The sequence below is a fragment of the Ambystoma mexicanum genome, chromosome 1p, assembly GCF_040938575.1.
Source record: "Ambystoma mexicanum isolate Mex_15411 chromosome 1p, UKY_AmexF1_1, whole genome shotgun sequence".
In the NCBI taxonomy this organism is placed as follows: Eukaryota; Metazoa; Chordata; class Amphibia; order Caudata; family Ambystomatidae; genus Ambystoma; species Ambystoma mexicanum.
The window spans coordinates 118,025,854-118,043,188 of record NC_090921.1 but is presented as its reverse complement, the minus strand read 5'-3'; the positions used below and the strand labels follow the sequence as shown (position 1 = coordinate 118,043,188).

Below are 17,335 nucleotides of genomic sequence, written 5' to 3'. Positions count from 1 at the left end.
GCCACCTCCACTATCCCAAAAAAGCGCAAACACCCTTGAACAATATTTGGGAGGTCTACACCACATCCAACTTAATGCAAAATCCCAATTTGAAAAGGAATTGACCCCTTTTTAGATGGGGACTGGATATTCCTGTTGATGTGTTCTGTGGAGTGGAATGTCCCAGTGAAGAGGCAACCCTTTACAGTGTCTATTTAAGGACATCCTCATTTCACCTACTCATCCGTCTTCCTTACTCTTCACTTGTCCTTCTCATTTAATAGTGCTCACAATTCATTCCTCTCGCGTCACTCCACTTGATCGCCCATTCTCACTCATCACACTGTGTATATTTTAGGACATTATCCGTCCTCTTCTCGTCACACATCATGCTTATGCTTCTTCCTCCTTTTTTTTATTCATCCTCCACAGTCATCAGCATTCCTCTATTTTCCTAGTATCTTATTCCTTATACATCATCTTTAGCCATGCACGGCTGGCAGAGCTAGGGTTTCACACATCCACAAATAAGGGGACTAAGTGAGCTGCATGCAGTCGCTCATTGTTGTCCAGTGAAGAAGATGGGATTAGAAACAAGACCATCCATTTCAACAATTAGTACCTAGCCACCTGGCCAGGCCACCCTGTGAACTTCCTGGTGCTTTGCGATAAGTAGAAGAGGGAGTCCGGTATGAGGAGTATGAATAAGGAATGAGGAAATGCGGTAAAGCATAAGTATCACTGTGATGTGTGAGGATTTGTATTAGTTCTTATTATCTTGCACATTAAGAGCTCTTCAGTCATCTCATGATGAGAGAGAGAGAGAGAAACACTTCCCATTTATCCTGAATATTGAACAACTTGTCCAGAGGCAGAAGGACCAAAAATGTGCCAACCTATATGCAATACTTGGGTCTGGTCTAAATCTATGGTAGGTCTACAGGATATCCCAGTCCGAATATGCAATACTTGGGTCCGGTCTGAATCTGTGGTAGGTCTACAGGATATCCCAGACTGAATATGCATTACTTGGGTCCGGTCTGCATCTATGGTAGGTCTACAGGATATCCCAGATTACTGAGAAATCGCCAACCTGCAGTCGACCTGGAATCTTCATCCTGTGGGGGCCCAGGCAGAAATCATTCAGCAGTCTCAAATCACACCCTCCTCGCCCAGCAGGCGAACTCCAAGCCACCGGTTGACCCACTCTAAAACCAGACGATCCTGTTTTCAATAGGAGACAGTCAAAGTGAGCAGGCATTTGCCAGGCACTGCCATAATGTGTTACCTGGCCATAAGATGATAACAGCTGGAAAGTGGCATGAGTAGTGAAAAGCTATACGGTTGGCTTTGCCAACGCTTGTTTTTGAAAATACTTAATTGAAGGAACAGATGTAAGCATGCACATAGGGCTTCTGAATCAAGAGCCTGAAGCCACACTTAAGAGATTTTTATTGCAACCGGTGCTAATTTACAGTGACAAGCTATTAACTCTAAAAACTGTTTAGAAATAACACTGTCCAACCATATACAGGCCAAAGTTTGATGTTAGTGCATGACAGAGCTACCTCAAAAACATCCCAGAAGCGTATGTATTGGTTGGGTTGGGGGAGGTAGTGATAGGAATGGCCATACAAAGTAGCATTGTCACAGGCATTCAATTCATGGCCAAATAGCCAAACAGCACCCACAGTAGTCTGTGTGTCTTTCCTCGCATTCTATTCTCCCTCCTATCTGTACTAAAGTAGTTTGGGATTATAGATGGAGTTTACATGCCACTTAAAAACCAAAACTAAAAGCAAGCTTTCTGTGTAATTCAGACCCTTTTATGCACCCCCCTGGTAGAGTGAGGGGGCTGATCCTGAAGCGTAATTATTGTATTGAGGATGAAGGATATGGAGGTAATGTGTAGGCTCTATGCTGCAGTTGGAGAGTAAGCCGAAGAAGCTTGAATGTCTGTAGAAACCTGCGCACATTCGTGCTGTTGTCTGAGGACCTTCATATTACTTGGAGGACTTCCTTTTCAAACTACAGCACCAAAAGAAGGATGGTCTTCGGGACATCATTTGAAGCTCCATACCGTTGTGGCGGGCTCTGTCACCCAAATAGCTTGTTAAATGTATCCTCAGGGACATAATTTCACCAAAATGCCAGGGGTAGCGGAAGTGACATCACACTGCCTTTCACCTCCGTTGACATCACACAAAGTGATGTCATTTGACCCTGCGCCAAGTGACACCATGGGACGTGATGGCACACGACCTTCAGATGCGTCAACGCCCGTGTTTCCAGGTGCTCTCATTTCAGCCAGATATTACAACCGATGCACAGAGAGAGGCGAGAATTGTCCATGATCACACATTTGGGAAATTACTTTTTCCAGATTCGATGTGGAGCCTATATGTAAAGTGAAGGCAAGTCCCTGACACTCACACCAGAGAGAATACAACCAGCTAGGGAAGAAAGGCCTAAATTGATCTTGTAAGGATAACATGTTTTAATCTCACACACACATGCAAGCAACAGCAAAGAACTATGCTGCTAAGAACATTCTGCCAAAAAATGATACGAGCAGAATGCTATAAAGACATCATCCTCAATTACGTAAACATATACAATAAAAATCTGCACGGCTGGTTGGTGTGTGCCTATACAGGATCCGCCTGCTCCATAATGGATTCCAGGTCATTGGTTCCTGCCCACTCTGTTCGTCTTCCACACGTGGGTGACACACAGATTATCGTCTTCTCACCAAATAAAAGCTCAAAGAACAAATTAACTACATTCCTAACACAATGCTACTTTATCATTATACTGTGTACCTGGCAGGCTTTAAGACTGGCGCAAAGGAGGTTCTTGGGCACTCTAACCACACACATTGCATGCATTCCCGTCCCCGCTATCTGGCTCCAAGTTCTCCACCCTCATTTGAACTATAATTTATCCCTCCCAGCACCTCGCAGTACAAATCATATGATTGTCGCTCAAAGACGTACACTGTCCTTTCTCTTTGAATATTTCAGGATTTATTACTTTGGGGTTGGTAGTCAAATGGCACCTGGTGCCATGGAATTCAGGGATTTTGAGGTTTCGTCAGTTATATGGGCTATAACTCATGGTTGCCTGGGGATGGGCCAGGTAATGCTTTGGCCAGTGTGAGATAACATGCACACCATGCGCCGGTCTATGGTCACAGCCTTGTAGGGCACATTCTAAACGGATAGAAAAACATCTTTGCAACACAGTTAAAACCATGAATGAGTTTTATGGCGGTTGGGGGTGTGGGTTGTCCTTGTGGGAGCTTGGGTATGGCTGGAGATTTCCCTCGTATTACAATTAGGGCCTAGTGCAGGAAATGCTGCATTCGCTCCGCAGGCCTTGTCTCCAATCTATGGTTACTGACATTGACACAGAATGCACTAACATCTATACTAAAATGGCAGTCTTGCTCGTGCCTTGGGCTATACTATGTGGGTTGATTATATTGGGGTGGGGTCCTACCACCGTCCCCACCACCCCCTGGCCCATCATAGTGCTTTGAATGCCTCTCGCCTTACTCTAACACACTTAGGGGGTGGGACGTGGTCGCACCTTTCGTTACTTCTACAGTAACAAACTCCTTGATACCCCTGCGATCCCGCTCTTTCCTCTCCGATTCCACCTATGGCTATGTTCCCTTTATTGGTACCCACGCCCTGCAAACTGACCGCAAACTCTCCACCTTTGCGCATATTCTTCAGGTCAGCAAGTCATCTAGATACACCCCCCATCCTCTGCCAGGTCCCCATATACCTCTGTATCATTCTCTATATCACTGGGTGAAGTAATGATAGTGTGATATAGGTGATCAACTTCATTTCCATACGGGATGGGGAGCATTTTATGTTTAGGGCCAAACTGTGGGAGATCAGTTTGTACGTCACTATCTTTTGTCTTGCGAGGTGCTTTTGAAACCCCAAAACACCATCATTCTTGCGCTATTGGGTGCCACATTGGCACAATATCGAAGCCCAGTTGACCGGTTCAGAAAATACCAAGGATTAACATGATGATGTGCACCAAAATCCTCATTATCGCTCCAAGCCACGACGAAACCCAGTCAAATGCCATGGTGAACCAGTCACTATCTTGTACTCCTCCCTCCTTCTTTATACAAACACCCAGGCCATGGAAGGCTGCAATGATGTGGGATAATGACGCGTTCTCTGCATCCTCAGAATGCACAAGCGTGCAACAGGAATCACCAAATATTTTTTCAAACCCTGCCTTCCATTGCTTTTAACATGTCCAGCACATAGCGGTTCATCGTCATAAGTCTCAAAGCATGCAACTCAACCTTGATCGCGTTGAACCCGTTCTCTGTATCGTTCCCGAGCTCCCAGCGCACAATTTGCACCCATTTGGTATTTTCTGCGGCCTTCACTCCCGGCAACACTAGAGATGCGAAAAAGGATTCTGCTGAGCTGAAAAGCCTATATTCTTCTAGTATTCCAGCAAGCAATGCAGAAGAGTCTTTAGATATGTAATTCAGTCTGTTCGTCCTCTTTAGTTGTTGGGACTGCTTGTGGTTCTAACACCTTGGGGAGCCCCTGACTTGTGTGGAATGAGTGAACACACATAACAGCTTCCATTCACAACATTTCTTCCCATGCCACTCATGTCACTATACCAGGAGTTGGTAAACTCGGGATGGCGTATATATCCTCTATCGCATCCACACCCAAGCCTTGATACGTATCTTACTTTTCCACCCTTCCCTTTTCATTAGTCTATACACGCTCTTAGGGGTGTCAGTTTTAACGGTGCTATCGTAAATAACATCATATTGTTTTGATTTATTGAACAATTCACGTCTTGCTGGAAAGAGCCTTTCCACTGTTCCCCTCATTGCCAATTGTGCACATACTCTTGCTGTTGTATTGTACCGGTTATAATCATCACTATCACTTATATCAACACTATTGTTACTCCTATATTAATTTCCATTATTATTGTTAGCATTCTTGTTGCTACTAATATATGTAAAACCACTAACAGTATTAACATTTATATGTTCTGTTCCATTTAAATATACAGTCCAATTCCCCCCTTTATAGGACTCCCCCTGTAACATACTCTCCCCAATAAAGCCCCGATTGTGCCATCAATATCATACGTAGACCTGCAACAATGGTCATCCCACAATAGTAAGCACAGGCCCATATATTGTCATTTTTGCACCTACACTTCGGATCCCTACTTAACTAACCATTATTTACAGTCATGAGATTCATCATCTTCTCTCCTGAAACAGAAGCAAAAAGGCACAAAACAAAGAAACTGAGAGACGTACAAGACATACTGTTACAGAGAGAGAGAGAAAGTGCTCCTCAAAAAAGAAGACTATGGAGCTGGCAGTTGAGCTTCAGCCTGTCAACAGAGTGTGACACCGCACCGGTGTAATGCCTGCATGGGCCATTGTGGTAGATATGGTGCTACTACTATTGCCCCTCTTTTTAAGATAACTGAAGTGCTGATATGCTTTCTGGAGGTGCCTTGTGGACGTCAGAGAGGTGGACCCAATATCGCAAGCACTTTACCTTTACGGCGAGGGAAGTGCAACACACCACCTCGTAGGGCCAGTGGAACTGAGGGTTGTTCCACCTAGGCACGAAATTGAAAATGTACACAAACTCACCAGGTAACAGTGGTTGTGTGATCATGTACTCGGGATCTGTCGCCGTGGTGGTGGTTACGTCCAGTGTGTCTGTCGTCTCAGTTCTGGGAGGTGCAATCTGTCGGGAGACACATTTAATTGCCTTTGTTAGTGTAGTAAAATACTCCTCAAATTCATCACCTAACACTGCTGCTACCCTATGTTCATCTGAAGCTCTTATGGGGGATATGGGGATGTGCATATGCCAACCAGTGACCACCTCATGAGGTGACAAATGGTGGTCTTGGCTGGGCTGTGTACGTAGACTGAAGAGGGCTAGGGGCAAACAATATACCCAGTTCTTCTTAAACGTGGTACACAGTTGGGACGATATGCTTTTGAAGAGACCGTTGATCCTCTCCCCAACGCTGATGGCCTGTGGGTGGTTAATTGAACACATCCAGTGCTTAATGCCAAGTAGAGCTGTGACAGTGCATCTGACCTTAAAACCTTGCACACACCCCTTTGAGGGAAGACCTCATATACTAAGAATCTACCAGCACATTTGGCATCCGGATGTGCACAAGGCCCAGCTTCCACCCACCACCAGCTACGAGAAAGGGCAAACCACTACTATGAGATATCAGGAACCATTGCAACGTTCACCCATACCAGCATAATCTATGTGTAATTCATGGAATGGCCGAGTAGGGTGGGACAAAGTTCCCCGTAACGTCCGTAGTGTCACCCCTGTACTAAAACTTTCACATGTGGTGCAATGTATGACCATTTCCGTGATACTCTCCTGGATGTTTGGCATAAACCAGTTCTTCTGTATATCTGCTGTGATATGCTGCTTCGAACTGTGGGACGGATAGTGTAACTGTTCAAATGCTACTGCTAGCAGTTCTTGGGGCATTACTGTCTTCCCAGAGCTCTCGTGCCTCCATAATAGATCAGTTGAGGATTGCTTGCATCCTCTTCATAGCCACAATTCCTTCTCCCTTTCTGGTGTTCTATCCTGTAACTCTATTATCTGGGAGATAGACAAAGCTGTATAAGGTGCTGAATGTTTGCTTACTGGTGGGGTTGTCACGATATACTCAGCAGGCATCTTGTTTGGCGGATATGCTGCCATTTTGGCTGCTGCGTCATCAACTGCGTTCCCCATCGATATTTCATCTGTCCCGTTAGTGTGGGCGGCTTGTTGACGACTGCCACAACAGATGGCTGGGATACTACTTCTATCAGTGTTTCTGGCAGTGCTGCATGCTTGACTGGTGATCCAGCTGCCCTCCAAAACGCCCTCCTCTTGCAACGGGATAGACGTGAGGTGCACAGTAGTTGTGACGTACGCTGTGTCTGAATATATTGTGATATGGCACCTTTGGAACACTCTCAATGCTTCAATGAGCGCTATGAGTTCTGCCACCTGCGCAGAATAATGCATGGGCAATCTTTTCATTACAACCGTCTTGTACTCCCCTTCTACAAGTCGCACCACCGCTGCCCCTGTATGTCTTTGTCCATCCTCCTCATCAATTGTGGCTGACCATCAATGAAGAGTACCTCACCTCCGTCAATGCGCATCCTTCCGGCCCCTCGTATTGTCATGAACCACCATACGCGTCCCTTCTGGACTTCGTGGTCCCTGACCCATAGGGGACTGAACTCAGCAGTACTCCCAACATGGCCGCGGAACGCTGTTTGCCAGTCTCCGCGTTGTACGCTCTACAAAGCAGACATGCCCCCACGGCCCTGGGCGTCTCAACGCTACCGCTTGCAGTAGTCAGACGTGTGCTACCGTAGTTCGTACAGCCATTACCTCTGGTTCCCGGTCCCCTCAATTTCCTCCTCTTTCATCCTTTCCTTTTTGCCCTCACCTAGCATTCCTGGATTACCTTCGCACTCGTCTTTTCGAGTGCGCACCTCGCCATTTCCTGGACTTCTTCCCGGACATCTGAACGCTTCCTGGGGACAGGTCACAAACCACACGCTGGAACCCGAGGACTCACGCACAGGATTATACAAAACCTGAACTGTGCGAAAGAAGACTTCTTCGAAGATCACAAACAAACAACACAGACAGGTGAGAAGGATGGAACCTGTGACAGATTGAGACGGCAACAAACTGAAATGGAGGCTGCAGTTCAAGACCTCATGCGCAGCATGCAGGAGTTAACAACAGAAGTTCAAAATCTTAAGGCCGAAAATGCTGCATTGAAACAACTAGTCCTGTCACGTGACTCCGCGACCAAGGAAAGTGTGTTGCTGGGCGGAGTGGTGGATAAATATGATGGCTCATCAAAGAACCTACGTGGCTTCCTCGATTCGTGTTTAGTACACTTTACCTTTAAACCCTACTACTTCTCCACCCCCAGGGCTAAAGTGGGCTTAATGATTTCACATCTTTCCGGGAATGCATTAACTTGGGCAACTCCATTAGTTAATTCGGGTGATGCCCTCCTGGATGACTGAGATGGTTTCGTGTGGGCGCTAAAGGCCATGTTTGATCGCCCAGAACAGGTTTACAGTGCCCAAGAACGCTTATTGGACTTCCAACAAGGATCCCAGGATATGCTTACCTATGTAACATGCTTTAAACAACTTGCCAAGGAAGCAGACTGGTCCTCTGAGGCCTGTTTCACCCTCTTTCGAAGAGGTTTGAATGAAGAGATAAAAGACGAACTAGCCAGGGTAGCTCGCCCAGGTTCCTTCCAGGCTCTCATGGATCTCTCCTTACAAATAGACTTTCGTATCCAGGAAAAGAAGGCGGAAAAGAAGAAGACTAAAATGCCCTACCAAAAAACTTCCACAGAACCTTACTCTAGACCTGAGCCTGCTTCTTCCCCGGTCACGGACCCAGAACCCATGCAACTATGAGCCTTCCGCAGACCCATAACTCTGCAAGAAAGGATGCAACGGAATCACACTGGTCTGTGCATGTACTGTGCCTTGGATAAACAACTTCTGAGAGAATGTCCTATAGCCCCTCCACGGCATTCGGGAAACGCCAGCGCCCAATCCTAGATGGAGCACAGCTTCGGGAGAGAGATGTTTGCTCCACATCTATTCCATTCTTGAACTCTCCTGGACAAAACAATCTTGTGATTCTACAGGCCTTTCCATCGCCTTCCAAGAAAGAATCTTATCCCATTCTGGCATTAGTGGATTGGGGGGCCATGGGGATATTCATAGATCATGATTGGGTCACTACCCAGAACATTCCATATGAAACACGAGACATCATGCAACCTGTAGAGGCCATTGATGGAAGACCTCTCTCTTCAGGACCCATAACCCTTCAAACCAAAGAGATCCTGCTTTCCACAAACCACCATCAAGAGAGGATCAAAATCGACATCATTAGATCTGCCCATTACCCAATGCTACTGGGTATGCCCTGGTTACAGAAGCACAATCCCTACATCAACTGGTTCAGCAGGATCTGTGTTTCTTGGTTCAGAACATTGTATGTCCCACTGTTTATCCCTAGATTCCTCGTCAAGATCCCCTGAAGATACGCAAACGAACCAGCAAGGTCCATTCACTGTCTCGAATATCATCCAGGTTCCCAGGGCCTATCAGGATTATTCTGATGTGTTTTAGACCGCCATAGTTCATGCCCTTGCCCCTCACAGACCTGAAGACTGCGCAATTGATACTGAACCCTCAGCAGTGATCCCTTTTGGAAGGATGTTCATTCTATCAGAACCTGAGAAAAGAGCCCTCCGAGAATACTTAGATACCAACTTGGAAAATGATACTATACGACCATCCAAATCCCTGGCGGGAGCTTCGTTGTTTTTTGTTCCCAAGAAGGATACCAAGGAGCTTAGGCCTTACCTTGATTATCATAGTCTTAATCAGTGCACCCTCAAGGACCGCTACCCATTGCCCCTAATCTCGGATATCCTGGAAGCGGTAAGAGGAGCTGTAGTGTTCACGAAATTAGATCTGAGAGGTGCCTACCATCTGATCCGTATAAAGGAAGGAGACAAATACAAAACAGCCTTTAGAACACGCTTTGGTCATTTTGAATGCCTGGTTATGCCCTTCGGATATGCCAATGGCCCAGCGGTCTTCCAACGTTTTATGGACAGGGTGTTCTCCGATATGCTGTTCCTCTTTGTCATAGTGTACCTGGACGACATACTGATATACTGTCATGATCACTGCTTCCAAGGAGCCAGGACCAACCCAACGTCCTTGGAAGCAGGCCCCTAACCCTAATCCTAGGCCCCAGCCGGTCCCCACGGGGACCTTTTGGACCTTGTCCTGGCGCCGGTGGCACCAGGCTCATCAGAATCATCGGTCCCGGCACTGGAAGCGCCGGGCTCATAATATGTGTGCAGATGCTTGGGTGGACTTACCTGCAGCAGACCATGCTGCTTACTTACCAGCCACTTAGAAGTCCTCTGTGAACAGGAACTACTTTCTTACCTGGGTGGGGCAAGCTCCACTCCCTGGATTCAGCACTGGAAAGCTTCTGGAACTGGAACTCTTTTCTTACCTAGGCGGGGCCGTGGAGGAAGACGCCTCATCACTCCAAGGCTATTTAAACCACACCCGATAGACGAAACGTGCTTCGCATTATTCTGCATCTGCAGCAGAACGCTCACCGAGTCTGTTCCAGCCTTTCTTCTTACGATCCTGCATCTGCAAGAATCATACTCACCATTCCGGCATCCTGAATCTGCAAGAATAATACTCACCATTCCGGCATCCTGAATCTGCAAGAATCATACTCACCATTCCGGCATCCTGAATCTGCAAGAAGCATACTCACCATTCCTGCATCCAGTCGACAGCAGCACCTGCAGAGACAAGAAACAGCAGGTTAGCAAGGCAGCCTTAACTCGCAGTGCTACTCACCTGATCCATCGGCTGCGGTCATTTTCGGCACGCTGCACCTCCGCCTGCGAAGACAAAAGCATTGTCACTACTTACCGGCACTCCACGAATTCTGGAGTTCTTCACACTGCATCGCCGCCTGCGGAGATAAAAGCATTGTATCTACTTACGGACATTCCGCGGACTCCGGCGCTGCAAAGCAACTTCTGAAAGACAAAAGAAGAGACATTAGACAGGTATTTACTTACGCCCATCGCGCTCTTCGCAATAGAACGCCTGCAATACTCCGGTGTCTCTTCAGCACGAACTACGCTGCAAGGGAAAAGACAGTTAGAGCGCTTGCATTTACTCACTCATTTCCAGGCGCTTCACTCCATCTTCCTCAAGAGTCCTGCAAGACAAAAGGGAGAAAAGCATTATACGAAGTCCTGTTCAATGTTAACGTGCCTTGCACCTAAAGACTATAAAGACTAAGAAGGTGTCTGGAAACTCACCGCTCGTGCAGTTAACGACGGTAACGGTCTTCTGAGTCCAAAAGGCCTATGTTTCACCAGTGAAGGAACTGGCAACAGCGCCCTGCACCAGACGCAGATGGAGAGCCCAGCATTCACCTATCTAAGGTTAGCACGTTGACCTGGGGGCTCTACGGAGAGGGATAGAGAGGAAGAGGGACATTGAACAACCCAGACCATTAACCCCTATATTCTTTCACCTGCAGAAACCTCACCCTACGAGTTCGACACACAGTGCGAAGAGGTTCGACCCCAGAAGCCCATCGGGTTCTGCACATCACCTTTCGAGTCACAGACACCTTCCTGCCAAGATCAGCGCCTCCGTGGGAATCAGGTGAGCGTTACAGAACGCGAAGCCCACCGCAAAACTCCTACCCAGGCGCAATGGAAACCTCAGACACTGATCACTTAGCCCAGTTGCTCGGGGAATTAAGAGCAGAAGTACATGCAGCTCGTCAGGAAACAAGCTCTCTAAGAAGAGAACTGATAGTTTCCAAGGAGCGAACAGAGGACCTCGCTAGGCAATTGCTACAAACGCAGGCAGGACAGACACCTCTGCCAGCTCCAGGAGGAAGCTATCCCTCTGCATCATCTGTAAATCCAGTGCAAATCAATCTACCTGGTAATGTGCCCTTGGCTCCGCCCGAACGTTTTTCTGGTGACCCAAAGAAATTTGCAGTGTTCCTCAAGCAGTGCCGCTTACATTTCTTATGTCGACCAGCTGCATTCCCAACAGACCAGACCAAAGTGGCTTTCGTGCTTTCTTATCTCAGTGGCAGCGCCGCAGATTGGTCGATCCCTTTAGTCACCCAGGATGATCCGGTTTTACATGATTTCCAGGCCTTCCAGTCCAGCATGGAGAAACTGTTTGCAAGACATGCACAAGGGCAGGCCTTGGACAATGAACTTCTTTCATTACGACAGGGTAATCAAGACCTCTTGACCTATATAGCCTCATTCAACAGACTCATAGTGGAAACTGAATGGCCCGAGGATAAGAGAATAACACTTTTCTACAGAGGCCTGCGTGGAGAGCTCAAGGATGTGTTAGCTCAAGTTGTGAACCCTCCACAAGAATGTTCAGACTATATTGACTTAGTCGTCCAACTGGACCACAGATTACAGAACAGGAAGGCTGATCGTTCTAAATTTGATACCAGAGTGTTTTCTAAACCACAGACTTCTACTAAGGGAGCTGACACTGTGGAACCCATGCAAATAGGGGGGATGAAAGGTCCTTTAACCCAAAAGGAGCGGGAAAGAAGAAGACAGCTGCAATTATGCCTCTATTGCGGGAACTCGGGGCACTTTCTTCGAGACTGTCCAGTGAAACCAGCTAAGAAGGCTGTAGGAGCCGCAGATTCCAGTACCTCAAGTTCTGAGCAGGGAAACGACCTAGCCCGGCAAGTGTAGAGGTCCTCTTGCCGAGCGTTAAGATCTGTCCCGTGACCTCGCATTTCGTGGTGCCCATGGTCCTCATTAGTCCTGCACGTCCGGATCGTTTGCATGCAATTGAAGCTTACATCGACAGCGGAGCAATCGGTAATTATGTGGACCGTGAAATGGCATCAAGGATGAATCTACCCCTTGTCCCTAAGGCAGTAAAAGATGTCATTACTACAGTGGATGGCACGGAGATAGCCTCCGGACCAGTAACGCACGCCACCCAAGAAGTGACGCTAGTGAGCCAAGATGGACACCGGGAGAAAATCGTGTTCGATGTGATCAAGGCCCCTCAGTTCCAGATCATTCTGGGAATCCCTTGGTTAGAGAAGCACAATCCTCAGATCAACTGGCGAGCAAAGACGGTTCAGTTTCCAGAATGTTTTACCACTTGTTATCCTCGGCCTGAAGTTTCAGTGGCGGCAATCTCTTCGGAGGTTCCCACATTAACTCCCGACTACCAAGAATTCCAAGATGTCTTTCGGAAGGATCAAGCTAACACCCTGCCTCCTCATAGGTCTTACGACTGTCAAATAGACCTGATACCCGGAACAACTCCTCCTTGCAGTAGGATTTATGCCCTCACCGAGCCAGAGAATCTTCACCTCAGGCAATATCTGGACCAATACCTAGCTAATGGGTTTATCCGTCCTTCTAAATCTCCAGCTTCCTCGGCTTTGTTCTTCGTTCCGAAAAAGGAAGGAGACCTTAGAACTTGTATAGATTACCGCACCCTGAATCAAATCACTGTTAAAAACAGATACCCGTTACCTTTGATCCCTGAACTCCTGGACCAAGTCAAAGAAGCATGCATATATACAAAGTTGGATCTCAGATGAGCCTACCACTTGGTACGAATAAAAGAAGGCGATGAGTGGAAGACGGCCTTTCGCACCAAGTATGGGCTGTTCGAATATCAAGTGATGCCCTTTGGACTTTGTAACGCTCCTGCCGCTTTCCAGTATTTTATGAACGATGTCCTTAGAGAACTCATAGATGTGTGTGTTGTTGTCTACATTGATGACATCCTTGTCTATTCATCATCTGAAGAGGAACATCAGAGACACGTTAAAAAGGTTCTCGAGAGACTGCGTCAACATAACCTTTTTGCCAAGCTTGAAAAATGCGTTTTCAACGTAACTGAAGTTGAGTTCCTGGGATTCATATTGTCACCTAATGGGGTTCATATGGATTCAAAGAAGGTCGATGCAATCATCAAGTGGCCATCACCAACCTCGGTAAAAGGAGTTCAAAGCATGTTAGGCTTTGCTAACTTTTACCGCAGATTCATTCCTGAATTCTCTCGGATAGTCCAGCCCATCACCGCTCTGTTAAAAAAGAACAAACGTTTTGAATGGTCTACTGAAGCAGAACAAGCTTTTCAGGACTTAAAAGCTAAATTCATTTCTGCACCTGTTCTAAAACATCCTCGCCCAGAACTCCCCTACATCGTGGAAACGGATGCTTCTAGTCTTGCTATGGGGGCAGTGTTATCACAAAGAGATCCGGTCACACACCAATTACATCCAGTAGCCTTTTGGTCCCGCAAATTCTCGGCTTCCGAGATCAACTTTTCAATTACAGACAAGGAACTTTTAGCTATCAGAGCGGCCTTTAAAGCCTGGCGGCATTATCTTTTGGGAGCCAGACACACAGTCACCGTAATGACTGATCACCGCAATCTACAATATCTAAAGACGGCCAAAGCTCAGTCTTCCAGACAGCTTCGCTGGGCTCTATTTCTGGCTGAGTTTGACTTTATAATTACTTATCGACCCGGCAGTAAAAACGGAAAAGCAGATGCCCTCTCTCGGATGGGAGTAGATGAACATTTGACCAATCCAGAACCAATACCCATAATCCCAGAACAAAGGATTTTGGGGTTGGTCAGCGCTCAATCCTTTGAAGACATCAAGACTACAGTCAAGGCACTCCTAACTCCGGCCGATTTGCAGTACTGGCAATTAAAGGGAAAAGAATTCTCAGTGGATCAAGACCTACCATATTTCCAAGGGCGATTGTACTTGCCCTGTGAGAAAATACAAAAACAAGTAATCTCCGGTTATCACGACTCTCTAATGGAGGGTCACCCTGGCATTACCAAAACCATGGAAAAGATCAAGAGACATTTCTGGTGGCCATCATGGAAGAAGGATATTAGAGACTTTCTAATCTCCTGCGGTGTGTGTGCCCAGAATAAAAGTCAGAAGGAGAAACCAGCCGGCCTTTTACACCCTCTGGATATTCCTCCCTGTCCATGGCATACCCTGTCCATGGATTTCATCACTGACTTACCTCCATGCTCAGGGTATAATACCATTTTAGTAGTCGTGGATCTATTCTCCAAGATGGCTCACTTCATTCCTCTGAAGGGCCTACCTTCGGCTTCGGTACTGGCCCGAGAATTCTTAGAAAACATCGTTCGGTTACACGGTTTTCCCTCGGTTTTAATCTCCGATAGGGGAAGTCAATTCATCTCCCACTTTTGGCGAAGTTGCTGTCGTCTAGCCCAAATTGATGTAAGACTTTCAACCAGTCACCATCCCCAAACTGACGGACAAACCGAAAGGACAAATCAGACTCTAGAGCAATATCTGCGTTGCATGCTCCAACAAACTGAAAACCCTTGGAAGGATATTCTTTGGATCGCTGAATACGCTTACAACAATTCGACTCATTCTGGAACCGGGAAGACTCCCTTCTTCCTATTATACGGACATCATCCTAGAACCTCTAATCTGGATCCTCCCCAAGAATTCGAAACACCTGCTGTGGATCATTTGCACTCTGAGATTACCCGTGCTTTTAAAGAAGCCACTGCCCATCTGCAAAGAGCTAAAGCTCAAGTCAAAAAGGGAGCAGATCGACACCGTAAAGAGGCCCCTCACTACGCAGTAGGAGATCAGGTCTGGTTATCCACTAAGCACCTGCCTCTAAAAGGACCCCGCACCTTCAACCCGAGATACCTTGGACCTTACCCCATCTCTACCATAGTTAATCCAGTGGCGGTCAAATTGGAATTACCTGCACATATGAAAATACATCCAGTATTCCATGTCTCCTTATTAAAACCAGTACAACCAGAAACCCGATTGACTGAACTCCCAGAACCTGTTTTGGTAGACGGAGAACTCGAATTCGAAGTAAAGAACATTCTAGACTCCAAGATCTCCAAATCTAAGTTATATTATCTGGTTGATTGGAAAGGATACGGCCCCCAGGAAAGGTCTTGGGAACCCTCAGAATATGTCCACGCACCTCGTCTGGTCAAGAGATTCCATCCGAATCACCCCGACAAGCCAAAACCCCCGGAGAAGACAAGCTTAGGAGGGGCCTTGAGGGGGGGTACTGTCATGATCACTGCTTCCAAGGAGCCAGGACCAACCCAACGTCCTTGGAAGCAGGCCCCTAACCCTAATCCTAGGCACCAGCCGGTCCCCACGGGGACCTTTTGGACCTTGTCCTGGCGCCGGTGGCACCAGGCTCATCAGAATCATCGGTCCCGGCACTGGAAGCGCCGGGCTCATAATATGTGTGCAGATGCTTGGGTGGACTTACCTGCAGCAGACCATGCTGCTTACTTACCAGCCACTTAGAAGTCCTCTGTGAACAGGAACTACTTTCTTACCTGGGTGGGGCAAGCTCCACTCCCTGGATTCAGCACTGGAAAGCTTCTGGAACTGGAACTCTTTTCTTACCTAGGCGGGGCCGTGGAGGAAGACGCCTCATCACTCCAAGGCTATTTAAACCACACCCGATAGACGAAACGTGCTTTGCGTTATTCTGCATCTGCAGCAGAACGCTCACCGAGTCTGTTCCAGCCTTTCTTCTTACAATCCTGAATCTGCAAGAATCATACTCACCATTCCGGCATCCTGAATCTGCAAGAATCATACTCACCATTCCGGCATCCTGAATCTGCAAGAATCATACTCACCATTCCGGCATCCTGAATCTGCAAGAAGCATATTCACCATTCCTGCATCCAGTCGACAGCAGCACCTGCAGAGACAAGAAACAGCAGGTTAGCAAGGCAGCCTTAACTCGCAGTGCTACTCACCTGTTCCATCGGCTGCGGTCATTTTCGGCACGCTGCACCTCCGCCTGCGAAGACAAAAGCATTGTCACTACTTACCGGCACTCCACGAATTCTGGAGTTCTTCACACTGCATCGCCGCCTGCGGAGATAAAAGCATTGTATCTACTTACGGACATTCCGCGGACTCCGGCGCTGCAAAGCAACTTCTGAAAGACAAAAGAAGAGACATTAGACAGGTATTTACTTACGCCCATCGTGCTCTTCGCAATAGAACACCTGCAATACTCCGGTGTCTCTTCAGCACGAACTACGCTGCAAGGGAAAAGACAGTTAGAGCGCTTGCATTTACTCACGCATTTCCAGGCGCTTCACTCCATCTTCCTCAAGAGTCCTGCAAGACAAAAGGGAGAAAAGCATTATACGAAGTCCTGTTCAATGTTAACGTGCCTTGCACCTAAAGACTATAAAGACTAAGAAGGTGTCTGGAAACTCACCGCTCGTGCAGTTAACGACGGTAACGGTCTTCTGAGTCCAAGAGGCCTATGTTTCACCAGTGAAGGAACTGGCAACAGCGCCCTGCACCAGACGCAGATGGAGAGCCCAGCATTCACCTATCTAAGGTTAGCACGTTGACCTGGGGGCTCTACGGAGAGGGAGAGAGAGGAAGAGGGACATTGAACAACCCAGACCATTAACCCCTATATTCTTTCACCTGCAGAAACCTCACCCTACGAGTTCGACACACAGTGCAAAGAGGTTCGACCCCAGAAGCCCATCGGGTTCTGCACATCACCTTTCGAGTCACAGACACGTTCCTGCCAAGATCAGCGCCTCCGTGGGAATCAGGTGAGCGTTACATATACTCCAAAGACC

The 17,335-nt window shown here is 47.3% G+C and overlaps 1 protein-coding gene across 1 annotated transcript in view; it reads left to right on the top strand.

Annotated features, from left to right (window-relative positions):
* LOC138566931 (phospholipid scramblase 3-like) overlaps positions 1-17,335 on the top strand; it is a 304,959-nt gene that overhangs the window by 72,018 nt on the left and 215,606 nt on the right. The window lies entirely within an intron of this gene.